General features: G+C 43.3%; 1 long non-coding RNA gene across 1 annotated transcript; it reads left to right on the top strand.

Annotated features, from left to right (window-relative positions):
- The first annotated feature begins 12,219 nt into the window (after nucleotides 1-12,219).
- Nucleotides 12,220-13,426, top strand: LOC127908527 (uncharacterized). The gene is made up of 4 exons (XR_008067564.1): nucleotides 12,220-12,365; nucleotides 12,496-12,651; nucleotides 12,886-13,041; nucleotides 13,250-13,426. It is a non-coding gene; the product is annotated as an uncharacterized LOC127908527 (long non-coding RNA).
- The last annotated feature ends 203 nt before the right edge of the window (nucleotides 13,427-13,629 follow it).

The following is a 13,629-nucleotide window of genomic DNA, read 5'->3' as shown; positions in this document are numbered from 1 at the left end:
ACTAAACGAGTCCTGGGGAGGTTGTCCACCCAAGACGACAATTTTTGCAGAATAGCATGCCTTCACAATATATATTTCTACTGTTGGGCAGACCTAAAGCGATGATTCCCTTTCCCAAAACATACTTTCATTGAGTTATTTGCTGGAGTTGTGGTCAATTCTCAACCACACTATAAAATGAGCCTCGTGGCCAGCCAGTGAGATAGGCCTACTTGAAACTGTCAGAGATCCATGAGGATAGTGTCAAGTGTCAATGAGGGTAAAGAGATAAGGTCAATTACTACAGACAAAGAAGGGTAACGTTAGAATCCTCATACCATCATCATTATCTTCATTTATCTCTTACGTTCATTATCTCTTGCGGTGTGAGACCTTCCTGTTCATCAGACACTGCTGCTCTCACAGTGTTCATTTGGTAATGGTATGTAATGGCCTGCCAGGTGTCAGGGAAGAGGTGGTTGGTATCAGGGGTCCTGAGCCAACAGCAGATAAAGGGACTTTGACACACGCACGCACCCCTGCGTTGTATGTAACTTGCACCACTCTAAATGATTGATTGGTTGATGTTATTCATTTTATTTGTAACATGATCTACCTCTTCTAGGAACACTAAACCCAGGGTTGGAAACATATATTTCCAGGTATTTACTTGTACGGCACCTGGTCAAACGCTTATCACAAAGTTATAGCCTATGAATTAGGCTACTTGTCATTTGGTTTCGTGTAGAGTTTACAACCATGAACATTATAGTATGGACCCAAACTAAATTGCTTCACGACGAAGTGAAACGGAACAATTCTGTTAGGATCCAGACTATAGATACATCCTAGAGGATCAGAAGAAGCCTGGTGCCATGAGCTCATAGCTCCATAAAAGCCACTAGAATGTGTGTCTGTTTATTTATAGGTGTTTCTAAAGTTCCCTAGCAGTGGTTTGCCTCCTGAGCTGGTTTCAGTTACACCTACTGCTCTGGAAAATGTATCTCTCTCTCTCTCTCTCTCTCTCTCTCTCTCTCTCTCTCTCTCTCTCTCTCTCTCTCTCTCTCTCTCTCTCTCTCTCTCTCTCTCTCTCTCTCTCTCTCTCTCTCTCTCTCTCTCTCTCTCTCTCTCACACACACACACACACACACACACACACACACACACACACACACACACACACACACACACACACACACACACACACACACACACACACACACACACACACACACACACCATGAGATCTTTCGGTGAGATTCCATAAGACTTTCTGTGCCCGATATTCTAAGATAAAAGTATGGTAACTGATGTCATGTAATATACATGACAGTACATGACAGTACATGCATGTATATAGGTGGTGTTACTATGCAGACAGCATGCACGGCAAGAAATAGTGTTGCCAGACAACAGTACACTTACAAAAAAGTGTGCAATTACCCCACTGTTTGCACGTGGAGAAACTAGACATATATAAATAATTGAAGTAACATGGTGGAAGCAACAAGCACAGGTGCTACTCAGACTGGGGCAATATTATAAAAGGTCAATCGTGACCTGGATGTTAACCCTTGACCACATTCATTACACAGGCCAGCTTGTGACACCCGTGGTGGTAGGTTTGGGATTGTATCTTCTATTTAAAATGGTTTAGAATAAGGGAATGTAGAGTACAGTCGAGCACAAAGTAAATGTCGGTGCTATACAATAACAATATTGTCTATTCAGTATACAGTGCATTCGGAAAGTATTCAGACCCCTAGACCCCCCAAAACAGCCTTATTCCAAAATTGATAAAATAAAATCTACAAACAATACCCCATAATGACAAAGCAAAAAAGTCAATACGTTTTTTAAATTGCAAATGTATTACAAATAAAAACTGAAATATCACATTTACATAAGTATTCAGACCCTTTCCTCAGTACTTCGTTGAAACACCTTTGGCAGCGATTACAGCCTCGAGTCTTCTTGGGTAAGACGCTTACAAGCTTGGCACACATGTATTTGTGGAGTTTCTCTCAATCTTCTCTACAGATCCTCTCAAGCTCTGTCAAGTTGGATGGGGAGCGCCGCACTCGCTGCACAGCTATTTTCAGGTCTCTCTAGAGATGTTCGATTGGGTTTCAGTCAATGCACTGGCTGGGCCACTAGAGGACATTCAGAGACTTGTCCCGAAGCCATTCCGGCGTTGTATTGGCTGTCCTTAGGGTCGATGTCCTGTTGGAAGGTGAACCTTTGCCCCAGTCTCAGGTCCTGAGTGCTCTGGAGCAGGTTTTCATTAAGTATCTCTATTTCCTTTGCTCCATTAATCTTTCTCTCGATCCTGACTAGTCTCCAAGTCCCTGCCGCTGAAAAACATCCCCACAGCATGATGCTGTCACCGCCATGCTTCACCGTAGGGATGGTGCCATGTTTCCCCCAGACGTGACGCTTGGCATTCAGGTCAGATAGTTCAATCTTGGTTTCATCAAACCAGAGAATCTTGTTTCTCATGGTCTGAGAGACCTTTAGGTGCCTTTTGGCAAACTCCAAGCCGGCTGTTATGTGCCTTTTACTGAGGAGTGGCTTCCGTCTGGCCACTCTACCAAAAAGGCCTGATTGGTAGAGTGCTGCAGAGATGGTTGCCCTTCTGGAAGGTTCTCCCATCTCCACAGAGGAACTCTGTCAGAGTGACCATAGGCTTCTTGGTCACCTCCCTGACCAAGGCCCTTCTTGCCCGATTGCTCAGTTTGGCCTGGCGGCCAGCTCACTCTGGGTGGTTCCAAACTTCTTCCATTTAAGAATGATGGAGGTCACTGTGTGACGTTTTCCTTGGGGACCTTCAATGCTGCAGACATGTTTTGGTACTCTTCCCCAGATCTGTGCCTCAACACAAAAAGTATCGGAGCTCTACGGACAATTCCTCCGACCTCATGGCTTGGTCTTTGCTCTGATTTGATTTGATTTGACATGCACTGTCAACTGTGAAACCTTATATTTAACCTTTATTTAATTAGGCAAGTCATTTAAGAACACAATCTTATTTACAATGACAGCCTACCCCGGCCAAACCCTCCCCTAACCCGGACGATGCTGGGCCAATTGTGCGCCGCCCTATGGGACTCTTGATCATGGACGGTTGTGATACAGCCCAGGATCAAACCCGGGTGTGTAGTTACACCTCTAGCACTGCAGTGCCTTAGACCGCTGCACCACTCGGGAGGCCCTTACATGTTCTATTGGGTTATATAAACAGGTGTGTGCCTTTCCAAATCATGTCCAATCAATTGAATTTACCACAAGTAGACTCCAATCAAGTTGTAGAAACATCTTAAGGATGATCAATGGAAACAGGATGCACCTGAGCTCAATTTCAAGTCTCATACATAGCAAAGGGTCTGAATACTTAAGTAAATAAGGTATTTCTGTTTTTTTATTTAATTCATTTGCAAATATCTCTAAAAACCTGTTTTCATGTTGTCATTATGAGGTTTTGTGTGTAGATTGATGAGGAATAACAATTATTTAATCCATTTCAGAATAAGGCTGTAACATAACAAAATGTGGAAAAAGTTGAGGTGGCTGAATACTTTCCGAATGCTCTGTAAATTCTTCTGTGGCTTACTAACGATACAGTTAATCTGGAGTCACATCAGCCACATAGTGGAATAAAGTACATCCTGCCAACCAGAGTTACTTTAGGTCAAGTATTTATAGTTCATTACTGAACCATCCAGATGAGATGGGCTAGCTCGCAGATCATGATCCATAAAAGTGAATTAAAGTGACACAACCAAAATGTCCTTTACGACATTATACATTTTCAGTTTCTTAAAAACTGAACTATATACAAGGGTTGCAATTTTGGTTTAATAAGTGGGTGGGTACGCAAAACTGCCCCCCGTCATCAAGGTAATTCAATAATCAATATTGTGCTGTACCTTTAGCCAATAGCCTAACAAATCTAACAACACTGAAACTGTGTTTTATTAAGACATCCTCTATATCAAATTTCAGCCTCTCTCCCCACAAAACTTTCCCTCCACTTTTTTATTTGTTTTTACTCACACGGGAAAGGTTTGAAAACAGAAGTAAATTTGCTTACCGCCCCAATAGATCCACAGACGATGCAATCGCCATTACACTGCACACTGCCCTATTCCATCTGGACAAGAGGAATGTAAGAATGCTGTTCATTGACTATAGCTCAGTCTTCTACACCATAGTACCCTCCAAGCTTATCATCAAGCTCGGGGAACTGGGTCTGAAACCTGTAATGTGCAACTGGGTGTTGGACTTCCTGATGGGCAACCCCAAAGTGGTAAAGGTAGGAAACAACACCGCCAATTTACTGATCCACAACACAGGGGCCCCACAAGGGTGTGTGCTCAGCCCCCTCCTGTAATCCCTGTTCAACCATGACTGCGTGGCCACACACACCTCCAACTCAATCATAAAGTTTGCAGATGACACAACTATAGTAGGCCTGACTACCAACAATGACGAGACAGCCTACAGGGAGGATGTGAGGGTCCTGGGGGATTGGTGCCAGGAAAAGAACCTCTCCCTCAATGTCAACAAAATGAAGGAGCTGATGGTGTACTTCAGGAAAAAGCAGAGGGAGCACGGCCCTATCCACATTGACAGGACCGCAGGGGAGAAGGTAGAAAGCTTCAAGTTCCTCGGCGTACACATCGCTTACGATCTGAAATGGCCCCCCCACACAGACAGTGGGGTGAAGAAGGTGCAACAGCACCTCTTCTACCTCAGGAGGCTGAACAAATTTGGCTTGGCCCATAGACACTCACAAACTTTCACAGATACACAATTAAGAACATCCTGTCGGACTGTATCACCGCCTGGTACGGCAACTGCACCGCCTGCAGATTTTCTGGGTGGCCATTTGATTAGCTGATCAGGAGTCTTATGGCTTGGGGGTAGAAGCTGTTTAGAAGCCTCTTGGACCTAGACTTGGTGTTCCGGCACCGCTTGCTGTGCGGTAGCAGATAGAACCGTCTATGACTAGGGTGGCTGGAATTTTTGACAATTTTTATCGCCTTCTTCTGCCACTGCCTGGTATTTACGTCCTGGATGGCAGGTAGCTTGGCCCCGGTGATGTACTAGGCCGTATGCACTACCCTCTGTCGTGCCGAGCAGTTGCCATACCAGGCAGTGATGCGACCCATCAGGATTTTAACATTTTTAAACATTTTTATTTCACCTTTATTTAACCTGGTAGGTCAGTTGGAACAAGTTCTCATTTACAACTGCGACCTGGCCAAGATAAAGCAAAGCAGTGTGATAGAAACAACAACACAGAGTTACATGGAATCAACAAGCGTACAGTCAACACAATAGAAGAAAAAATAAAGTCTATATACAGTGTGTGCAAATGGCATGAGGAGGTAAGGCAATAAATAGGCCATAGTAGCAAAGTAATTACAATTTAGCAGATTAACACTGGAGTGATAGATATGCAGATGATTATGAGCAGATGATGGTGTGTAAGTAGTGATACTGGTGTGCAAAAGAGCAGCAAAGTAAATAAAAACAATATGGGGATGAGGTAGGTAGATTGGGTGGGCTGTTAACAGATGGACTATGTACAGCTGCAGCGATCGGTTAGCTGCTCAGATAGCTGATAAAGTTAGTGAGGGAAATGTAAGTCTCCAGCTTCAGCGATTTTTGCAATTCGTTCCAGTCACTGGCAGCAGAGAACTGGAAGGAAAGGCGGCCAAAGGAGGTGTTGGCTTTGGGGATGACCAATGCTGGAGCGCGTGCTGCGGGTGGGTGTTGTTATCGTGACCAGTGAGCTGAGATAAGGCGGAGCTTTACCTAGCATAGACTTGTAAATGACCTGCAGCCTAGCGAGGGCCAGCTGACTAGAGCATACAGGTCGCAATGGTGGGTGGTATAAGGCGCTTTGATAACAAAACGGATGACACTGTGATAGACTGCATCCAATTTGCTGAGTAGAGTATTGGAAGCTATTTTGTAGATGACATCGCCGAAGTCGAGGATTGGTAGGATAGTCAGTTTTACTAGGGTAAGTTTGGCGGTGTGAGTGAAGGAGGCTTTGTTGCAAAATAGAAATCCGATTCTAGATTTGATTTTGGATTGGAGATGTTTGATATAAGTCTGGAAGGAGAGTTTACAGTCTAGCCAGACACCTAGGTATTTGTAGTTGTCCACGTATTCTAGGTCAGAACCGTCCAGAGTAGTGATGCTAGTCGGGTGGGCAGATGCGGGCAGCGAACGGTTGAAAAGCATGCATTTGGTTTTACTAGGGTTTAAGAGCAGTTGGAGGCCACGGAAGGAGTGCTGTATGGCATTGAAGCTTGTTTGGAGGTTAGTTAGCACAGTGTCCAAAGAGGGGCAGAATGGTATACAGAATGGTATTGTCTGCGTAGAGGTGTATCAGGGAATCGCCCGCAGCAAGAGTGACATCATTGATATATACAGAGAAAAGAGTCGACCCGAGAATTGAACCCTGTGGTACCCCCATAGAGATTGCCAGAGGTCTGGACAACATGCCATCCGATTTGACACACTGAACTCTGTCTGCAAAGTGAACCAGGCGAGGCAGTCATTAGAGAAACCATGGCTATTGAGTCTGCCGATAAGAATACAGTGATTGACAGAGTTGAAAGCCTTGGCCAGGTCGAAGACGGCTACACAGTACTGTCTTTTATCAATGGCGGTTATGATATCATTTAGTACCTTGAGCGTGGCTGAGGTGCACCCGTGACCAGCTCGGAAAACGGATTGCACAGTGGAGAAGGTACGGTGGGATTCTAAATGGTCAATGATCTGTTTATTAACTTGGCTTTCTAAGACTTTAGAAAGGCAGGGCAGGATGGATATAGGTCTGTAACAGTTTGGGTCTAGAGTGTCACCCCCTTTGAAGGGGGGGATGACCGCGGCAGCTTTCCAATCTTTATGGATCTCGGACGAAATGAAAGAGAGGTTGAACAGACTGTTAATAGGGGTTGCAACAATGGCGGCGGATCATTTTAGAAAGAGAGGGTCCAGATGTTCTTGCCCAGCTGATTTGTACGGGTCCAGGTTTTGCAGCTCTTTCAGAACATCTGCAATCTGGATTTGGGTGAAGGAGAAGCTGGGGAGGCTCGGGCAAGTAGCTGAGAGTGGCGCGGAGCTGTTGGCCGGGGTTGGGGTAGCCAGGAAGAAAGCATGGCCAGCTGTAGAGAAATGCTTAATGCCATTTTCGATTATCATGGATTTATCGGTGACCGTGTCGCCTAGCCTCAGTGCAGTGGGCAGCTGGGAGGAGGTGCTCTTGTTCTCCATGGACTTTACAGTCTCACGGGCCTCCCGGGTGGCGCAGTGGTTAAGGGCGCTGTACGGCAGCGCCAGCTGTGCCATCAGAGTCCCTGGGTTCGCGCCCAGGCTCTATCATAACCGGCCGCGACCGGGACGTCTGTGGGGCGACGCACAATTGGCCTAGTGTTGTCCGGGTTAGGGAGGGCTTGGTCGGTAGGGATGTCCTTGTCTCATCGCGCACCAGTGACTCCTGTGGCGTGGCGTGGCGGGCCCGGCGCAGTGCGCCGACACATTGGTTGGATGTGCGCTGTGTTAAGAAGCAGTACGGCTGGTTGGGTTGTGTATTGGAGGACGTCTCTCCCGAGCCCGTACGGGAGTTGTAGTGATGAGACAAGATAGTAGCTACTACAACAATTGGATACCACGAAATTGGGGAGAAAAAAAAGGGGTAAAATTTTTAAAAATTATTAAAACTTTTTGGAGTTAGAGCTACAGGATGCAAATTTCTATTTGAAAAAGCTAGCCTTTGCTTTCCTGGCTCACTGTGTGTATTGGTTCCTGACTTCCCTGAACAGTTGCATATCGCGGGAACTATTCGATGCTATTGCAGGATATTTTTGTGCTGGTCAAGGGCAGTCAGGTCTGGAGTGAACCAAGGCCTATGTCTGTTCTTAGTTCTAGATTTTTTGAAAGGGGCATGCTTATTTAAGATGGCGAGGAAATTACTTTTAAAGAACGACCAGGCATCCTCGACTGACGGGATGAGGTCAATATCCTTCCAGGATACCTGGGCCAGGTCGATTAGAAAGGCCTGCTCGCAGAAGTGTTTTAGGGAGCGTTTGACAGTGATGAGGGGTGGTCGTTTGACCGCGGACCCATCACGGATGCAGGCAATGAGGCAGTGATCGCTGAGATCCTGATTGAAAACAGCAGAGGTGTATTTGGAGGGCAAGTTGGTCAGGATAATATCTACGAGGGTGCCCATGTTTACGGATTTTGGGTTGTACCTGGTGGTTTCCTTGATAATTTGTGTGAGATTGAGGGCATATTAGCTTAGATTGTTGGACTGCTGGGGTGTTAATGGCTTAAGGACAACAAAGTCAAGATATTGAAGAGGCCATAACTAAGCCCTGACCTCAACCTATAGAAAATGTGTGGGCAGAACTGAAAAAGCGTGTGCGAGCAAGGAGGCCTTCAAAGCTGACTCAATTACACCAGCTCTGTCAGGAGGAATGGGCCAAAATTCACCCAACTTATTGTGGGAAGCTTGTGGAAGGCTACCCAAAACATTTGACCAAAGTTAAACCATTTAAAGGCAATGTTACCGAATACTAATCGAGTGTATGTAAACTTCTGACCCACTGGGAATGTGATGAAAGAAATAAAAGCTGAAATAAATCCTTCTCATGTCACGTTCGTCATAACGAGGAGACCAAGGCGCAGCGTGATATGAATACATCTTCTTTAATTAACAAAGACCACTAAACAAACTAACAAAATAACAAAGACGTGCAACTACACATAGACAATAACCCACAAAAACCAAAATGTAAAATGGCAACCTAAATAGGATCCCCAATCAGTCAACGATAAACAGCTATCTCTGATTGGGAACCAATTCAGGCCACCATAGACCTACATATACCTAGACATACTAAAACCCCATAGATATACAAAAACCCTAGACAGGAGAAAAACACCTCGACAATACAGAACTAAACCAACCACCGTTGTCACACCCTGACCTAACCAAAATAATAAAGAAAACAAAGATAACTAAGGACAGGGTGTGACATCTCTCGACTATTATTCTGACATTTCACATTCTTAAAATAAAGTAGTGACCCTAACTGATCTAAAACAAGGAATTTTTTCTAGGATTAAATGTCAGGAATTGTGAAAAAAGGAGTTTAAATGTATTTGGTGTATGTGTAAGGTGTATGTAAACTTCCGTCTTCAACTGTTTATACTGTATTCTATTCTACTGTATTTTAGTCCATGCCACTCCAACATTGCTTGTTCTAATATTTATATATTTCTTAATTCCATTATTTTACTTTTAGATTTGTGTGTATTGTTGTGAGTTGTTAGATATTACTGCACTGTTGGAGCTAGGAACACAAGCATTTCGCTACACCCGCAATAGCATCTGCTAAATATGTGTGTCACCAATAAAATTGGATTTGTGTACTGATGGTGCACCATGACAGTGAAGCCTGTAGAGCTGCTTAACACTGTGTCAGTGTGAAAAGTAGGGAATTAGCTAGGAAAACGGACAAATCAATAACATTACATTGCTATACTGACTCTAAAAAAACATCTGAATTATCGCTTAATTAGGCCTCTGGTTTAAACGTTTGATTCAGGGCTAATGTGAATGAAAAGAATACCTATTTTTTGCCAGCTCTCTCTCAAACGGTACATCAACTGGCGAAAGCTAGCTAAGTTCATTTACTTCTGCTGAAATGGGAAAAAAGGATATAAACAACAGCTGTTTGATAGTAATAATGGACACTTCATATCGTTATCTGACAGATAGCTACAGGCTGGAGCTGAACTGGTTGTGGTAGCTACTAGCTAGCTAATTCATTCACCTCAGTCAAGAGGGGATGAAACATTAGCTAAAGTTACATCTCAGTTACACTACTCGCTCAGCACTGGGAATAAAAACCAGTTTAGTTTTTTTTCTGTTAAGTTAAACAGCAGTTACCTTACCAGCTACATCAGTCAACTCAAGAGTAGCCAGTTTCTGCTCTGCTGGCATTTACAACTTGGAGAATGAGCGCAACACATACACACTGACAGCAGCTGCCTCAGTTCAACTCTCCTGTGCTGGTCCAGCCAATTTTTCAGAAGCTTTGCCTTCACACAGCCTGTCCGACCACTCTGAGACATCCGCATGGTCCTAAAGCACATTAATGCCATTTATGGTATCACAGTGCAAAAAACAAAACTCTGGGTACCAAAACTGCAATTTCAGAATGTGTGTGGGGGGGGATCATAATGCTCCCCCGTCCCCAATGAACGTTGCGCCCCTGCTATATACTATACATAACATGAGTTATTACTAAAATAAAAATGAATGTTCCAGAAGAACATTGATGTCGTTCCCTGATTAACAACCATGAAGAGGACAGCGTCTCAGTCTTGGAATTGAACCCTCTATAGATGCCAGGCAGGGCTTGGATTCACACCTGGGTTCAAATACCATTTGAAATCATTCAAACACTTTAAGCGTTTGCTTTTGCCTGCCTGGAGTGTAGGTTGGTGCAGGGTTTGCAGTTTGGGAGTATTATGTTGGTCGATTAAAGCCAGGTAAGCTCAATCAAGCACAGAGAAAGTATGTTCAATTATTTCAAATACTATTTGAACCCAGATATGTTTGGATTGGAAGCTGCCTTCCGCCAATGCTGTCTACTAAAAAAAGGGCTTGATATGATCAAGCAGTGAAATCATTCTCGGACAGAGCATGAAGGGGAGCCGAGGAGATAGAATGTAGAATGCAGAAGAGGATATTCCGAGGAACCCACAGCCTTCCGGAACTGGAGTGTCGGGTTTCAAACCCTCTTGCCCCATGCCTAGTTGGTTAGCTACGTATCTGCAAAAACATCGACATCAACTTCAGATGACAACCTTTTAAAATGATTGCGTGGCAATCAAATCCTTGGGGGACACAGAGGGTGCCTCCTTCCCCACAGAGTAAGCCACTGGCTAGGAAAGACACCCTTTTGCTTTAGGGTGTTTGAGTGCCAGGTGGGCTGAGTTTGCACTTTTGGGACTTTTCCCATTGGTTCCATTACATCCGTCAAACTCAGTCAAGCACAACTAAAGTATTTGAAATGACTGAACTCAGGTCTGGATGCCTGGCGGTGTCTCCGGTCCCCTCTGATTACGTGCTCACATTCATACACGGGGCTAAGGGGGATGGCATATGAACATCTTATCGTTGATTAGGCCAACACTTTCATACTCCTAATGAGAAGGGATTGCACTCAGTCTTGGCATGTCAGACATATTTATAATACACCAGGGAGATGAAGGACGAAATGTTTGACAAGATATAGCCTACTGTAACTAATTTTACTTACTGCCATATCGTGAGATTCGTTGTTGTGTGACGTTAACTCTAAATTAACAATGTTGCTAAACCCTTAGGTCCCCCATAGGACCTTGTTCCTGACCTTACAAAATATGCTTGCTAATGAAACAGAGGTTATTTTCCTTTCTCAAAATGAATACCAATACACAATAATCTCACAATAGCTGGATATTCCCCACATCCTTAGATATCATTTGTATCTCACCTGCTGGCTGTGGTAATAATATATGCCATTTAGCAGACGCTTTTATCCAAAGGGACTTACAGTCATGTGTGCATACATTCTATGTATGGGTGGTCCCGAGAATCGAACCCACTACCCTGGCGTTACAAGCGCCATGCTCTACCAACTGAGCTACAGAAGGACCACATTGTGTGAGAATAGTCGAAATGACTAAACCCTTATGGTCTCGAGACCAAACTTAAGAGTGCTGTGTAAAAAGGAAACCTGTTTAAATATGAAGCATCCAAGTCAAAGACCCCCTACTTCATATCCAACAACATAGTAGGAACAAGAATGAGCTGTTGACTAGTGAGACTGACCTGCTAGAAACCTGATATACAGTGGGGTCCAAAATTATTGACACCCTTGATAAAGATGAAAATAAATAAATAATTCAAATACTGAGCTATATTGTACGCTTAAGAACATTTGGAAATTAGATCATTTTATACTAATGCAATTAGTTTATTTTCAGTGGGTTTCAAGTCCGGAGAATGAGATGGCCATTTCAAAATCTGGATTTTGTGGCCAATTAAAAAACAGAAATGTGGATTTTCATGTCTGCATCGTGTTTTTGTCTTGCTGAGGATACGTTTCAGTCTCCTGGAAGAGGCAACCAGGTTTTTGGCTAAAATGTCCTGGTTCTGGGTAAAATTAATGATGCCGTAGACCTTGACAAGGGTTCCCAGGACCAGTGCATACAAAATAGCCCCATAACATCAAAGATCCACCATATTTTACAGTAGGTATGGGGTTATTTACTGCTCATACATTCTCATCCACCATATTTTACAGTAGGTATGGGGTTATTTAACATTTAACATTTAACATTTAAGTCATTTAGCAGACGCTCTTATCCAGAGCGACTTACAAATTGGTGCATTCACCTTACTGCTCATACATTCTCATCCACCATATTTTACAGTAGGTATGGGGTTATTTACTGCTCATACATTCTCATCCACCATATTTTACAGTAGGTATGGGGTTATTTACTGCTCATACATTCTCATCCACCATATTTTACAGTAGGTATGGGGTTATTTACTGCTCATACATTCTCATCCACCATATTTTACAGTAGGTATGGGGTTATTTTCTGCTCATACCTTCTCATCCACCATATTTTACAGTAGGTATGGGGTTATTTTCTGCTCATACATTCTCATCCACCATATTTTACAGTAGGTATGGGGTTATTTAACATTTACCATTTAACATTTAAGTCATTTAGCAGACGCTCTTATCCAGAGCGACTTACAAATTGGTGCATTCACCTTACTGCTCATACATTCTCATCCACCATATTTTACAGTAGGTATGGGGTTATTTACTGCTCATACATTCTCATCCACCATATTTTACAGTAGGTATGGGGTTATTTACTGCTCATACATTCTCATCCACCATATTTTACAGTAGGTATGGGGTTATTTACTGCTCATACATTCTCATCCACCATATTTTACAGTAGGTATGGGGTTATTTTCTGCTCATACATTCTCATCCACCATATTTTACAGTAGGTATGGGGTTATTTTCTGCTCATACATTCTCATCCACCATATTTTACAGTAGGTATGGGGTTATTTACTGCTCATACATTCTCATCCACCATATTTTACAGTAGGTACGGGGTTATTTTCTGCTCATACATTCTCATCCATCATATTTTACAGTAGGTATGGGGTTATTTACTGCTCATACATTCTCATCCACCATATTTTACAGTAGGTATGGGGTTATTTACTGCTCATACATTCTCATCCACCATATTTTACAGTAGGTATGGGGTTATTTTCTGCTCATACATTCTCATCCACCATATTTTACAGTAGGTATGGGGTTATTTTCTGCTCATACATTCTCATTTTAACACCGAACCCACCACTGGTGTGCTCTGCCAAATAGCTCTATTTTCCTATTTCCTTTGGCATGTGTTAATTTGTGGATGTCCATCATCCATTTAGTATGATACACTACATGACCAAAAGTATATGGACACCTGCTCGTCGAACATCTCATTCTAAAATCATGGGGATTAATATGAGGTTGGTCCCCC

Source organism: Oncorhynchus keta, chromosome 17 (genome assembly GCF_023373465.1).
Source record: "Oncorhynchus keta strain PuntledgeMale-10-30-2019 chromosome 17, Oket_V2, whole genome shotgun sequence".
Classification (NCBI taxonomy): Eukaryota; Metazoa; Chordata; class Actinopteri; order Salmoniformes; family Salmonidae; genus Oncorhynchus; species Oncorhynchus keta.
This window is presented reverse-complemented; position numbering and strand designations above follow the sequence as displayed.